At 34.7% G+C, this 16,110-nt stretch overlaps 1 protein-coding gene across 5 annotated transcripts in view; it reads right to left on the reverse strand.

Moving 5' to 3' along the window:
- Positions 1-16,110, reverse strand: part of LOC105332837 (uncharacterized) — a 302,923-nt gene that overhangs the window by 194,160 nt on the left and 92,653 nt on the right. For 3 of the 5 annotated variants that reach the window (XR_010710218.1, XM_066073572.1, XM_066073569.1), the window contains exon 1: positions 679-746. The exons of 1 other annotated variant lie outside the window; for it this stretch is intronic. The gene's annotated coding sequence lies outside the window, so the exon portion shown is untranslated. Of the gene's footprint in view, positions 1-678; positions 747-16,110 lie in introns of those variants that run through there. One more of the 5 variants, XM_066073570.1, reaches the window with a different exon arrangement.

Genomic DNA, 16,110 nt, shown 5'->3' on the forward strand with positions numbered 1-16,110 from the left:
TCTAATTTAATTATTTTATTGATTATTTTGATAGGAAGTATGCAATCTAATTAAAATTAGATCCTTCACGCTCTCGTATTTTATATGTCGCAAATACGACAGCGTGAAGGATCCAAATTTAATATAAGATTGGGAAGTATGTCATCACAATATGGAGGTGTCCCATACTGGTAAATGACCAATTCTTGCAAAGAACCATTTCTCACTAATGCATTGTTCCGTCATTTATCAATCAATAAAATTATCTTCGAAAAATGACATAACAATTCACTGGAGAGAAATGTTACTCGGCAAGAACTACTCGCCTGCACCACCTTAATCCCGACCTTCCCAAAACGAAAGTAGATTTTACAGGAAAGACGAAATAGATGATTTATCTACATCCCCTCGATTTCTGATTTCCCGTAATTTGTGGTATCATTATAGAGTGGTTTCATTTTATCAGTTTATATGTTAAGTTCGCACACTGTAAATAATCTAAAGTGATACATGTAATGGCTAACTATAGTCACACTCCCCTTTCATAGTCAACTGCTTTGTTCTGTAGCCCGGTAACGATAATTCCACAAATTCCGTAGCCAAAATAAAGCAACCACTTTAAATGAAGTGCACTGATATGTAAATAAAATAAATACCCAGACAATCGCGGAGAAATGCAGTGAAACAGAAAACTCTTACATTCTCATGAATCAGACGATCTGCGACGACAGTCTGCATCACGTGACTCCAGTAATGCGAGTATGACTAATGACGCGAAGCATTAGAAGCCCGAAAACACACTGCTCGTGTATTTATGTGCATTGTATAAAGTTGAATATAAAGAGTTTAAAAATATCTAGATTAAGAATAAAATCTCAAACACAAACCCAGGATTTGAAAATGTTTTACTACTGTTGCGCTAGCCTCTCCAATATAAAAATCAAAGTACTGAAAGTACTGAAAAACGCTAATGTTAGAAATATACCGACTGGTTTGAAAACATTTGTAGAAGAAAATTAATATATTTAAATCAGGATTTCATCATAAAAACGCACTTACTCAGAAATCTAAAATGAAATAGACTTCAGATATGCCTTAGTTATAGAATACATATTTTTTTTAAAAAATGATAAATGCATGCTGGCATGTTGGAGTGAAAACAAAATATGCTGATGACTGGGCTAACCAGACCTCACATCTTTCAATGTAAATATAGACCACTATGATAGAAATTCGTTTCTGAATTTATTTTTGGGGGGCAAAATTCGACCCCAGGGCTGCGTTGCCCCTAAACAATTCTATTTTATTTTATTTCCTTGAACAAAACCTATCAACTTATCGAAGATTTTTTTAGGGGCAGGCAGGTCTTGAAGGATATATCTAGGCCAAAAGCCATGCAGAAATATACCTTTTACTAAGAAAATGCTGTTTTGGCCAACTTTGAAGCTTAAGAATAAAACTGCAAGGTTCAAAATGCAAATTCGAAAAAATTTAGGAAATCTATCTCCCCTATTAATAGGTAAATTCTTTTGTTATTCACAATAGATCCTTTTAGGAATATTTGATGGTTAGTAATGTAAACATCCAGCTAACTAGATATGTGACCATCTTGTGGATTTGAGGATCAAAATGTAAATATTTCTTGAACTGGCTTGTATCTGCCCGAAAATGTTGTTAAAAGATAGTAAGAGGCCCAAAGGCCCTTAAGAGCGATGAAATGGGTCAAAAACCGAGACTGCTTGAATGAGTTCATAACATTTGCCTACATATATCTTTTTAACCAATTTTAGAAGTATCTGATGGTTAGCTGTGTTAACCATCCAGCCAACTAAATGGGGATGTGCGGCCATCTTGTGGATTTGAGCTTGAACTGGCTTGTTTCTGCCCGAAAGTATTGTCTAAAGATAACAAGAGGCCGTATCGGTCACCTGAGTAACTGCAGTGTGGCTTTTGCAATGTTTATTCATGTGCATTATGATAACATGGCTCATAAAATCTTTTTAAATATTCCAGGAATTCTTATAACTAATAAACTTTCTAAATTAAAAAAAAATATGACAACAATTGTAGAATAACATACAGTGAAATAATTGAACAAATCAAATGTACAAAAAAATAATTAGTCGAAATTACACCACCCTACCCTAAATAATCATTAGAGCATGCCCTAACACCAGAACCATTGACCCAGGGGCCATGAAATTCATAATTTTGAAAGGATATTTTCAAAAAATTATTGCAGTTATTTAGAGCCCCCCCCCCCCCTGCCAATTGTCACTGTCAAAAAATTGTCATGAAAATAACAGTTTAAGAAGAGTCAATCTTATTCATCATAACTATGCACTTAGTTATTGGCTAAATAGCCAGGAGCGGAGAAGATTTTTAAGGAATTAATGCATTTTCACTATATAATCATTGGAGCCCCGCCCTAACACCAGAACCCCTAACCATATCATATATTATAATCATAACGGAGCCACACCAGAACTCCTGACCCTGAGGCCATGAAATTCACAATTTTAGTAGAGATCAGTGCTTATTACAATCATGCTAGCAGTGCAGTTCGACTGTTTGATGTCCGGAGTAAAGAAGATTTTTGGGAGTTGATTTTAATCAACTCTCCTATGCAGTTACTCTGGCAATCCGAACGTGAAACAGTGTTTGGACCTAAGCACAAATCGTTACCGCTGACAAGACTTAGATCTTGAAAATAACAAATAAATTCAGTATACTGTATGCTGAACCATTAATTTTCAAGGAAAGGTATTTATAAATACCTTAAAAATAGTCAGATTTTAAATAGTACGAATAATTTAGATATCTTTTAGTCGTATGTATTCCTACGCAAGAGTTTAATAAAGTCTCGTTCAACCAGACGCTCGGCTGTATCCGTAAATCTTAGACGAACAGAAGAGTCTCTCTTGGTAGTCGGAGATTAACGAAGACAGCCGAGCGTCTTGTTGAACGAGACGAGTTCAATATTGCCTGAATCCAGACATGTGTACAATTTTTAGAAATATTTCGATTACTGATACATAGTTTGATGGAATTAATTATATCTTTAAATATTATAGAACATGATTCATATGGGGTTTTCTCGAAAAGTTCGAGAATAATGTGCGTGATTCAAATACAGATTAGATACTACTTGCCATGCAAAATAAGATATCGTTGATTTTAAAATTAATAATAATAGATAAAATCAACTCCCGTCAGTACTTCAGTACTTTGATTTAAAGATTGCATTCATTCTGATGGTTTTAGCCCCTCCCCTCATGAATTTCACAATTAATATTTACTTTGCGTTGGTTGCCAATGGCTTTTGAGGGGTGTCAATTTTAACTGTTACCCTCTCAAACAGGCACTATTTACGAGGGTCAATAAAAATACGAAGACTTTTGTCATAGCTATGTTACTTAATGTCATATCATTACAAAATTTGGTAGACATAATTTAGTAATAGTTTCAAACAATTTGCAATTCCTTTATTTCTAAGAATGATTTAGAATCTAATCCTGCAAAAATGAGGTCACGGCGCACGGTCAAAATTTTATGTCAACAATAAACCATATAATGTTGAAAGTAACATCTCTATAAATTTGTCTTAAAACCAAATACTATTGAAACCTCAATTAAGTTTTGTCTTGATATTCTATGTTCCAAATAATGACGGGATATATTGTTTTGTCGAACAGATATTAGTATCTAAAGACAGTGAGTCCTCTTTAGAATGGACCAAAAACATCGATGTTGCCGGACGTCACGGCGCAACGAAAAGTACAAACAAAATGGATTTAACTCATGAAAAAGCCGAAACAAGCTGTGAAAATGCTCAATGGTGCAAAAAATAAGTCAACAATTATTTGCAAGTTTGTGTTTAACTAATAATTTTTCTGGGGGTCTTGGTAATTGTATTTTGAATGTAAAACAGTCTGAAAGAGAGTAGAATATCTGTAAATATTTGGTAAAACAATAAGTAACGTCAGCCGACGTTTAAGATTATCCTTACTGTAAACTAAGAGATATACGGTTAGAAAATGAAAGCTTTGAAGAACTAATGATCTCAAACAAATGTGTGCAAATAAGATGTTAAGTGGTTCAGTGCCATTTTAACAAGTAAGGAACTAATGATCTCAAACAAATGTGTGCAAATAAGATGTTAAGTGGTTCAGTGCCATTTTAATAAGTAAGGAGAAAGGCACAAGAGACTAAGCGTGATATAAAGATTGGGTATATCTATAAACTGTGCGTGTTTTGGCGTCATGTTTTGAACGTTACAGTGTGCCGTGGTGACAAAATATGTTGTTTTTAAAAAGGGGTACCAAAAATACCGTTTCATCAAATGGACTTAAACTTCGCAATAACGTGCTGGTGCACAGATTAATTTGTTAAATATGACTTTCATAAAAAATATATGATAGACAGTCACATTGTATTTGTATTATTTTTTATTGACCCTCGTATGTAATGCAGATTTCTAAACACACGGTCCTTTTCATCATTAAATGAGGTCCAATTATCAAGATTAACATCACTGAATGAGGTCCAATTTTAAGCCTTTTTTTCATTGAATGAGGTCCCATTATCATAATTTACATCATTGAATGAGGTCCCACAATCAGCCTTTACATCATTGAATGGGGTCAAATTTTCAGCCTTTATATCATTGAATAAGGTCCAATTATCAGAATTGACATCATTGAATGAGGTCCCACTATTAGCCTTAAAATCACTGAATGAGGTTCCATTATCAGGATTTACATCACTGAATGAGGTCCCATTATCGGCTTTACGTCATTGAATTAGGTTACATTCTCAGCCTTTACACCATTGAATGAGGTCCCATTAGTAGCCTTTACATCATTGAAGGAGGTCCCGTTATCAGCTTTACATCATGGAACGAGGTCCCACTATCAGCCTTAACATCATTGAATGAGGTCCCACTATCAGCCCCCACATCATTAAATGAGGCTTCATTTTTTACTGTTATATCACTGGATGAGGTCCCATTATCAGGATTTACATCATTAAATGAGGTCCTATTATCAGCCTTTACATCACTGAATAAGGTCCCATTATCAGGATTTACAACATTGAATGAGCCCCATTTTCAGCCTTTACATCATTGAAAGAGATCCAACTGCCAGCTTTAATATTATTGAATGAGGTCCCACTATCATCGTTTAAACCATTGAAGAAGGTCCTATTATCAGCCTTTTCATCATTAAATGAAGTCTCATTATCAGCCTTTATATCATTGAATGAGGTCTCATATCAGCCTTTACTTACTGAATGGATTTCAATTATCAGCCTCTTTATCATTAAATGAGGTCCTACTATCAGCCTCTACATCATTGAATGAGGTCTCATTAAAAGCCTTTACATCATTGAATGAGGTCCAACTACCAGCTTTTTATTATTGAATGAGGTCCCATTATCAGCTTAACATCATCAAATGAGGTTCCATTATCAACCTTTACACAATTGAATGAGGTCCCAACCGCCCAATTATCAGCGTTTTTATTATTGAATGAGGCCCCATTATCAGCCTTTTTGTCATTGAATGAGGTTCCACTATCAACCTTTATACATGCTTCATTGAGTAAAATCCTGATATCAGATTGTTTATCCTTGAATGAGGCCCCATTATCAGCCTTTAAATCATTAAATGAGGTCCCATTATAAGCCTTTTTACATGCTTCATTGAATGAGGTCCTGATATCAGACTTTTCATCATTGAATGAGCTTTACTATCAGCCTTTTTGTCATTAAATGAGGTCCCACCACAAGCTTTTATGCATGCATCATTGAATGAGGTCCCGTTATCAGACTTTACATCATTTCATGAGGTCAAACACATCAGCTTATACACTACAAGCCTTTACACCATTGAATGAGGTCCCATTATCATGATTTACATCATTGAATGAGGTTCCATTATCAGTCTGTATGTCTGTTTGTAAAGTTTTGATTCCACAATAAACTCTGATGGACATTTCAATAGTCAACCATGGCCAGGAATCCACAATGTTTGTATTCAATGGCATACATTGTAAGTTGTATCGAATGCGCAGTACAGTTAAGGCGGTCAATAAAAATATGGGCAAATTTTTGTGATGAAAACACGTATACTTTAGTTAAACTGGCATGTCCTTTTTAAAATCAATAACAGTCACTCAAATGCAATATATTTCTAAAATATATATATAACAGTACAATATTTTATGTTCATAGTGGTCACGTGATATGGCAGTCCCATGGTACAAGCAGATGTAGCATTTATTATTAATAATAGTATTTGTTGTTTTTAATTAAAAGATTAATATAAGTTAATTTTACTAATAAATAGATTAATAAGTACTTTCGAGGATTGTAATATACTGTGATGTCATAATGCACATTTCCCGTACTTTTTGTCTGAACGGAGTTTATTGACAGCCTTAACTGTGCTGCGTGGTGGCTATAAATCTAAACACTATTAAGTAATATTATTTGAATTTTATTTTAATTATTTAAAAAAATATATCTGCAATGCATTTCAATAACATATAATTCCACATATAGCTACAGACAGCCATGTTTGGATTGATCACAAAGTGTGAAATAAACAGGAGTCAGTATAAAAGTCCATGTGAATTTCAGCTGCAGATGTTGAACAAAGGGACAAACATGTGTGGTTTCAAGAGCAGACTAGATTTGTACATTTACAACCTGTCAATATCCAAGCTATCTCCATTCTACGGCTGGTGTTGAGCTGTACAAGACCTCCCCATCAGAACGGGGTCTGTGTTCATCTACAAGGCATTAATTAACAGTTAATTAATCTATATCTCACAGGTTACTTGTATGTATTGATACAGCTACATCTACATATACTGTGGAATCATTACAATTTGTTGTGGCTCAATTTTTTCATTTTTTGTGGCATTCATGGGTAGCCCCTCCCCACAAATTCACATCTTCAATGAAATAAACTAAAAAAGTATTCTTTCTTACTAAAACTGAAAATGGACGCACCTTCAAAATTACATCCCCATGAATAAGCAAAAAAATAAACAATCCACAAAAATTGGCCCCAACAAAATTAAATGATTCCACACATAAAACGTTTGAGGTGGTACATGTATGGGACACCTCCATATTATATGTACATCCTATCAAAATAAACAATAACTAGACTCTTGTTGCAAAAGCAACAAAAAGGTCTTCCGTTTTGATATACATGTATCAATTTAACTGTAAGACATTGCTTCTCTGACAGAGAAAAAAGTGGATATGATAATTATTGTGAAAGATATATACGGACGTTACTTACATGTTAAACAACTAGAATGAAAAAGAAATCAATTTCTGAAGTACTTTCTGTGACGACCGGAAGTAATGCCGAACTAAACAAAAATGTTAACCATTTGTACAATGATAAGTGAATCTTTCCTCAAAGTTTGGTTGTTCACGTCTCTGCCAAATCTAAGATCTTTTAGAAACAATATTTTTTGTCTCGGGACTGGAAACGGACAAACGGAAGTGATTAATAAAAACAAAAGCTGGTATTTCTCATACATTTGCTCAGCGTACATCACTGTTTGTCAGGCTAGATGAAACACCCAAGAAAGTCAGTTAAACTTGTTAAAAACATGATTTGTTTGAACCTTTCTGGTAAGAACCGGAAGTGACAGTTTACAAAATTAAACCCGTTAAACACATCCCCAATCAAATTTCTATCAATCATGAAAGTTCCGTGTCTAATTCGCTTACAGTGACAAAAATCTCGCGGACATCAAATTTATAAAAAGGAAAGCTACATAGAGACATTTGAGATATCTTACCGGAAGTAAAATTTATTTGCTAATTTAACATTATATAGATGACATATGTAAGATTGTATACTGATATTTTCATTTTATGTAAAATATATAAAATATGAAAAAAACAAACAAATTTTTGAAGTGCTTCCGGTGACGACCGGAAATTATGCCGATCGAAACAAAATAGTATATTCACATGTACATACCTAGGTCTATCATCCCACAAAGTTTGATTGTTCAAGTCGTCATCGTTTTTTGAAATCTCTAGGAAACAAGGTTTTTTGTCTCGGAACAGGAAACGGACAAACGGAAGTGTTCAATGAAAATGAAAGTTAGTATTTTTAACCATTACACAACAGGACTTTATTGGCTATCAACATATCTTATATTGTCGAACAAAAACAGTTAAACTCTTAAACAACTTGAATTGTTTGAACTCTTCCGGTGTAGACCGGAAGTGACGGTTGACAAAATGAGAGCGGTTAAACACATCTTCTATCAATTGTCTATCACCCATGTAAGTTTTGTGTCTTTGTCACTTACAGTTTCTGAGATCTCGCTGTAATAATATTTGTTTTAAAAAGAGTACCTGAGATATTTGAGATATCTCACCGGAAGTAATTTTTTTTTGTTTATTAATCATCGGATAGATGACATATGAAAGCGCTTATACTTATATTTCAATTTTGTGTTAAAGAAATAAAATGCGTAAAAACATAATTTTTGAAGTGCTTCCGGTGACAACCGGAAGTAACAACGAACAAAACAAAATAGTTTAAACACATCTACAACTATAGATCTATCATCCCTCAAAGTTTGGAGGTTCAAGTCTTTATCGTTTCTGAGATCTGATTGTCCATAGCTTTTTGTCGCGGGACAGGAAACGGACGACAGGAAGTGAATTTTGAAAAAATGAAACAAATACCTAGAGATATTTTCGTTCTTTATCAGTCCTAAAAATTTCAAGAAAATCCATCCAGCCATCTCTGAGAAATCTGGTTAAACTTTTCAAAAACTTGAATTGTTTGAACTCTTCCTGTGTGGACCGGAAGTGACGGTCGACAAAATAAAAACGGTTAAACACATCTTCCATCAAATGACTATCATCCAAGTAAGTTTCGTGTCTTGATCACTTACAGTTTCTGAGATCTCGGGGTTCAAACATTTGTTTTAAAAAAGGTTACATGAGATATTTGAGATATCTCACCGGAAGTAGAATTTTTATGTTTAGTTAACATCGGAAAGATGCAATATATATGCATTTATACTTTTATTTCAATTCTCCCAGAAATATATTAAATGCGTAAAAGCATAATTTTTGAAGAGCTTCCGGTGACGACCGGAAGTTACGACGAACAAAACAAAATAGTTTAAACACATCTACAACTATAGGTCTATCATCCCTCAAAGTTTGGAGTTTCAAGTCTTTATCGTTTCTGAGATCTCATTGTCCATAGCTTTTTGTCGCGGGACAGGAAACGGACAACAGGAAGTGAATTTTGAAAAAACAAAAAAAACGCCTAGAGATATGATCATTCTCTATCAGTCTCGAAAATTTCAAGAAAATATATTTAGCCATCTCTGAGAAATCTTGTGGACAAAAAAGGGGAAAAAAATAATAATAATAATAAAAAACATTACAATCACTATAAGGTCTTCCGTTGGAAACGGAAGACCTTAATCAAAAATTAAGTATAATATAATGAATGTTTCCTTTTCCAAAATTGGTACATTAAAGTGTAGCACAATGGGTTAGATTATCAACTACGAATCTGTAAATTATGAGTTTGTTTATACACAACTTTTATAAAGAAGTTTTAAGCCAAATTTGGTTACAACTGGCCGAGTGGTTTTATAGAAGACGTAAAAAACCCCGAAAGTTTACAGACAGACAATGATTTAACCATTGTCTGTCTGTACCGTTAACAGGTGATCAGAAAAGCTTACTTGAACGGTTTAGGCAAGCAAATGGCAGACACTTATATAGATTGACTAATGAATCTGACTTTATTTTGTACTTTAGTTCATTATTAATCCTCTAGTGCAACATATTGGATCTGGAATGGCTGCCATTCTTGTGCAGCAACCCACCTTATGGGTTTGAAAAAGAAAAGCCTTTAATTTTCAAAAATATAGGAAATTTAAATTTGTCATCTACTTTTAGAAACGGAAATGTCCCACCATTATTAAAACAATTGGTCCATCAATATATTTCCCTGAGCTTCAGATGCCTCTTACAAAACAGGGAAAGAAAAATGCTTAGCAAAACTTAAATCAGTATGATTGTGATTCCAGAATTATTAATGCATATATAAGAAAGGAACTTATATTATGATTATCATATTAATTTTAAAAAGTTAAGGTACCTATTTACACCCAGACTTATACTTTTTAAAACACTACATCACAAGATGGCGATTTAAATATTTTATTAAATAGTTTATATCGTTCGATTCGGTTGTATATATCGTCGCAGCTTAGTGGCTAAAGCGTTGGGCTTCTGAACCACAGATCATGAGTTCGAATCCACCTGGAGCTTTATTTCTTATTTACTGAATTAAAATTGTTGAAAATGTAACTTGTCATCTAAAATTGCACATTTTTGGCCTATTTGACTTAGATACTTCTTATCCATTATGATATCTATCATAATCAAGTAATTTTTTGCTGATTTGAGAAAATGTTTCAAGGTGTAATGAGTCACCTTAAGTAACTGACGCCATTGTAATAAGGGCTCCGAAATTGGCCATGATAACATATGCTACCTAAATACTTAAACTGCAATTCAGATTTTTAAAAAATTATTATATTACTTTTTGATTCAGAAAGTTAAATAACTGGCGCCATTGCGAAAATGGGCGGCGAAAATTGGACGAGCCGGCGCTTAATGAGAACTCTGCATATATAAACATTGTCTAACATTATCTTATTGACTGAAAATTAACACTGACTGTATGTCTTAATTATCTAATAAATTTACATGTATGATAAAACAAATGATAATGACTTAGACTTACCTGTAAGTGTCAGAGCGTCCTGTCTGGTGATATACCTGTAGACACACACCTTGTTGTTGTATGATCCGACCCAGAGACGGTGAGTGTTGACATATCATAACTCAGGCTCCATAGCACACTCTCTTGTGATTTTGTCAGTAGATGTGACAGGAACTGACCATCCCTGTCTATCATCTGTACTGTGTTGGTCCATCCATCACACACCAGGATGTGTGACAGCGCGTCAGTACAGATTCCACGTGGCTCTAGTCCTGATCCTAATGGAGGTCCTGTGTAGGAGAAACGATGTTTTCCTTCGCACTCTGTCACAACTACAGCTCTATAGTCAGACACCACGACATCCCTATTGTTGTTCTCTGTTATATAGTTTGGTGTAATATACAGTTCCCGTCCTGTGTTGTCATGTTGTATGCTTTGTATTAGTTGCCCGCTCTGGTTGTACCGGGTTACCTTGCCTGTCCCAGTATCATCATTATACATCCCGACCAGTAGATCCCCATTGGACGGGGACCAGTACACACACTGTGGTCTCCATGTAGAAACTGTTCTCTCTATAAATGTGGTGGTTGTTTTCATATCCTTTGACAGTTTGTTGATGTTTTCATTCCTATCTATATAAATCAGTTCACTCTCATTGTTCACTGTGTGTAATCCTCCATATAAATCACTATATGAATCCTTCACACGATGTAGATGGACACCTGTTGTGTCTGTCAAGATGAGATTGTTTCTATCACTGACCCAGACCCTGTCTGGAGTCACACAGGAAATGTGATAACAACCATCAACACCTGTCGCTGTGAGAGAGTGAAGTATCTCGGGGGGAGACATCAGTTTCAGCAGACACTGGTTTCCTTGCTGTGGTTTTTCTGTCCCTGGGGTTGGGATTCCACTCAGTCACTCCATCACATGACTTTGATCTACAAACATTAAACGTAGAGTTCTAATCCTGTATTGTTACATGGATTTAATAAAGCCAATTCTCTCTCTTTCTTTTTATTTCTCTCTCTCTGTATTTGACTTTCTATTAAACATATACTATTGATCTCTCATTTTCTTTATTTCTTTATCCTCTCCTATCTTTCTATCTCATAATTTCTCTTCTTGCTTTCTCACTTCTCTCTCCTTCATTATTTCATTTTAAACAGGTGCTCTCTCTCTCTCTCTCTCTCTCTCTCTCTCTCTCTCTTTCAATCTTTCCTACTCATTCTGGCTTTCTCTGTAAATTTTGCTCTCTTATTGTTGCTTTCACTCTCTTTTTCTCACACTCAGTCTGTTCCTGATTGTCTATGCTAATACATATTTCTCTCTCTCACTCTCTGTTTGTCTCTGTCTGTCTGTCTCTCTCTGTGGGTCTTTCTCTCCGTCTCTCTCTCATAGCAGACATTATCTTATCAGTTTGACTCACTGTATTTGTTAACATAAAAAAAAACCAAAGAGCCCATGGGCCACGTTGCTTGCCTAAACAAATGTTCCTTATATTAAAATGTTAATAAATGTTATGTGGGATGTAATAAGCAACAGTGAGCAAGAATTTTCAAGTTAAAGGGGTGTTCACCATTCAGTGCACGTGTGTATTATCCTGATTTAAAAATAGATTAACCATATTTGAAAGGTGGATGGGGGTCATCGCAAAAGGTTGCTAAATATTGTCTAAGGTACAATGTAAGTAATAATTGGTGTTGGATTAACATCATTACCAAATAATCATCAGTTTAGATTAAACCAAATATATATTCATATAGCTAGAATATTTACTGGAGGGTGTGACCCGATTTTCAATCAATTGGGCGATTTCATTCATCTTAAAAAGGGTACATAACTCGCGTGTCTTACTTATGTACATTAAACTAGTCATTTGCGTGTGTGTTAATTCGATAATTTTCTTCGAAAATTCGATATAAAGTTTAATGTAAATGTATGTAGTTGTTATGAAACAAATCTCAAAAAATTCATTTGACCCCCTCTCCATGGTAAAGTTCATTCAAACCTCTCACACCCCTGCGAATGTTATTGTCATTTAGATTTTAGACCACGTGATTTTATTTGACCCTTTCAGTTTCGCAGTAAAAATCATGCCTCGTGTTTATAGTCTATTTCATAAAATCTAGGTACTTGTAGTTAAATATAAAATCTAGAGGTTTATTGATTTATATAGAATATCACACTTTTGTTTTGATCTCAGTCCTGGTATCAGCTCGAGCGGTTGGTATCGGCCCAAGCCCGAAGGGCGCGGGCCGATACCATCCGAGGGCTGATACCAGGGACGGGATCAAAACAAAAGTGTGATGTTGTTTATATCATATATCTAAAATTAAAGACTTTAATTCAAATTTATATTCCGAATTAGGAATATGATTTATCATGAAGAAGCTAGAATAGATTTTTTTCGGATATACAACACTTGTTCGTTTCTATTTCTTTTTATATGTGTTAAAACTGTAAGAGTTGTCGGACTTTGTTGACAAACCATCGTCATTTGAATATACAGTCGAAGGGAGTCTGTCGTCTGAAATGAAGCACTATCCTCTAGAATTCAAAATTATCGAGAGAGAAACTTCCCTCCTACGCAGCTTCGTTATGAGTCAAATTCTTTCACTGGGATTTCGTAAGTTTCCCGTCAGATTCATTCATAAAGATCCATACTATTAGATTCTATAGCAACTAGAAAGTTGTTTGAGAACGTTCATAAGCGCGTCCATTACTTTAACACCTTAATTTTTACAGTCTAATCTCTGGTTTTCTAAGATTAAGTCTCATTCCATCCTTCTCTATATCCTCCATAATTTAAACGTTGATTGATATTAAATAAAGCCTGCTGTTGTTCTAAATACAAAAGCGTTGTGTAAGTAACCTCCCCTTACTTGGATACACATCACTCTTTGGCGCTATTTTTGAATTATTATTTTTCAATTTTCGGTAATAAAAAAGATATTCAGACGTGTAAGGTGATAATTTGTATTATATATTCGTAATTCTATCGTTATTTCACAAACTAGTTTTAATTTAAAGCGGAGACATATGGAAATTATCGATTTCAAATTTGAGGGCAATACACCCCCTTGACAACGGGCTGAGACAGAGAAATATCAGCCCCGAGGGTGATACAGCCCTAGCTTCCGGTTGCTGTCTCACCTAGTCCAAAACACGTGTATCAGGGCTGATACACTACTAGGTATATGATATCAAACTTTATCTTCATTAATTGGTGATAAAATGTGTTCTAGAAATAAATGCGACAATACAAAAAGTAGTTTTTGTCTGCTGTTGCAACAATTAACATGCTTGTAGAGATTCCCCCTGAGGGTTAATTTTCGATCCGCGCCTGACCTAGTAATAGCATCAATAGTGAAACAGACGATACTATTTTATGCAGAATGTTCCTTGAAAATGACTCGAAATATTAATTTTTTATGCAAAACAGACACGCATTACTTTTCTAAAAACATGGTATTGCACACTACAAGCATCAAACATGGCTATTATTTTATTAAGCAACCCAATGTTTATTTTTTCAACCACTTTACACGTGGTTGAACACGAACGATAACTCTGTTCTGAATGTTATCGTTTAATATAAATAACCGCTAGGTGGTGAAATAAAACATACATCTTAAACGATTTTCATGTTCTAACATAAATGCAAGTAGGATATGATATGAAAAACGACCAGTACTTACGTATTTTGAGAATATTATCCGAGCACTTATACTTCCGCTCGATATTTCACAGGAACTTAACAAATCTCGGTGAAGTCTCGTGAACTTTTATTCGAGCACCTCTGGATTTATTACACACTTAGCAACGATAAAGAAAACATTCCGAACACATTCGCAGGGGTGTCTCAGCTGTTTTGTGAATGGTCAGCAGGACTTAATATGTCTCATTCATAGTTATTGCGCGCCGATTAGTGGACGAGTCCAATTTGGGATTATTTGCAGCAGAGACAATTTTCTTAACTTGCATGCATTTGCTCCCCCCTCCCATTTTTGTCGGAGCATATTATAAATGAAACTGAAAATAACTAAAGGAAATCTAATTGATTTGAATCGAAGTTAGAATAAGAAATGCCGTGACCAAATTAGAGCAAAAAGATATACTTATATATAAGTAAATACACAGACACAGAAAACAATAAACCCACAGAAAAAGCTTACTATCATGATCATGAATCAGACGAACAGCAACGAGACATTGCGCAAATTTGGGTATGACTAATGACTCGAAACACCAGAAACCCCGAAAACCACTGCTCGACTGTATTTTTGTGCAATGTATCAGGTTCTTAGAATTTTTTCTTGCTAGAATGAAAAATCGGTCTGCTTTATCAAGATAAAATCTCAGGCATTAATCCAGGATTTGAAAAAGATAGCTCAGATAATTTTATTTCCAAATTCTGGGCCCTTTTGGGCATACAAAATGACAAAATACAATAATTACAACAACTCATACACACTTACAAAAAGAGAGAATGTTTCTAAATGATAGTTTACATTCATATAAAAGATGAATATTTTAGTATATTTCAGTTTCATTTAATTGAACACAACTGAGGATTTTCTCATTTGGAAACAACTATAAACATGATAAATGAAGTTTGCAAAAAATTCAGTTGACATTTGCCGGATAAACTTATCTTTATTACATAGAACTTAAAAAAATGTTATTAATTTTTTTCATTATCGGATGTGGGAGTGGGGGTTGTAGGTTAATATGTAATTTTGCTTTATAAATTTGAGAAGTTAGAATTTTTCACCGGGGGCAGGGTGGGGGGGGGGTCTTTCCCCTACACTTGCCTCTTCTAGATTCGCGCATTCACTTTTTAAAACCTAATGAATGTGCATTAACATCATAACTATAATTCTATAGTCCAATGTAGACCTATGCATAACGGATAGTAACTGTGAACAGTTTATAACACGTACAATAGGTTAAAACCGCACATTATTTTCCCGGTAAAATGATCTGATGAGTTCAAAATTCACCTTTGAATTATCAGGGACGAATCCAGGATATGAAGTTACCTGAGCGCCAGTTGTAGGCAGGGGGTCTGGGGGCCGTCTTGAGACCTGCATGGGTCCAGGACACATCCGTAGTGGGGGTTATGGAGGCAAATCTCTTGGATTCTAGAGAATTTATAGGGTAAAAATAAAGCCTTTCAAAGTTATACTTTTGTGATATTTCTTCCCGTACGTAAAAAGTGATAAAATTACAACTGTTTAGAGCGTGTAGATTTAAGACCTGCCTGTAATCCAATCAATAGCATCCATAAGAAACATTTCCTTTTATATTTTTTTTCTTAGGAATGG

This window comes from Magallana gigas, chromosome 10 (assembly GCF_963853765.1).
Source record: "Magallana gigas chromosome 10, xbMagGiga1.1, whole genome shotgun sequence".
Classification (NCBI taxonomy): Eukaryota; Metazoa; Mollusca; class Bivalvia; order Ostreida; family Ostreidae; genus Magallana; species Magallana gigas.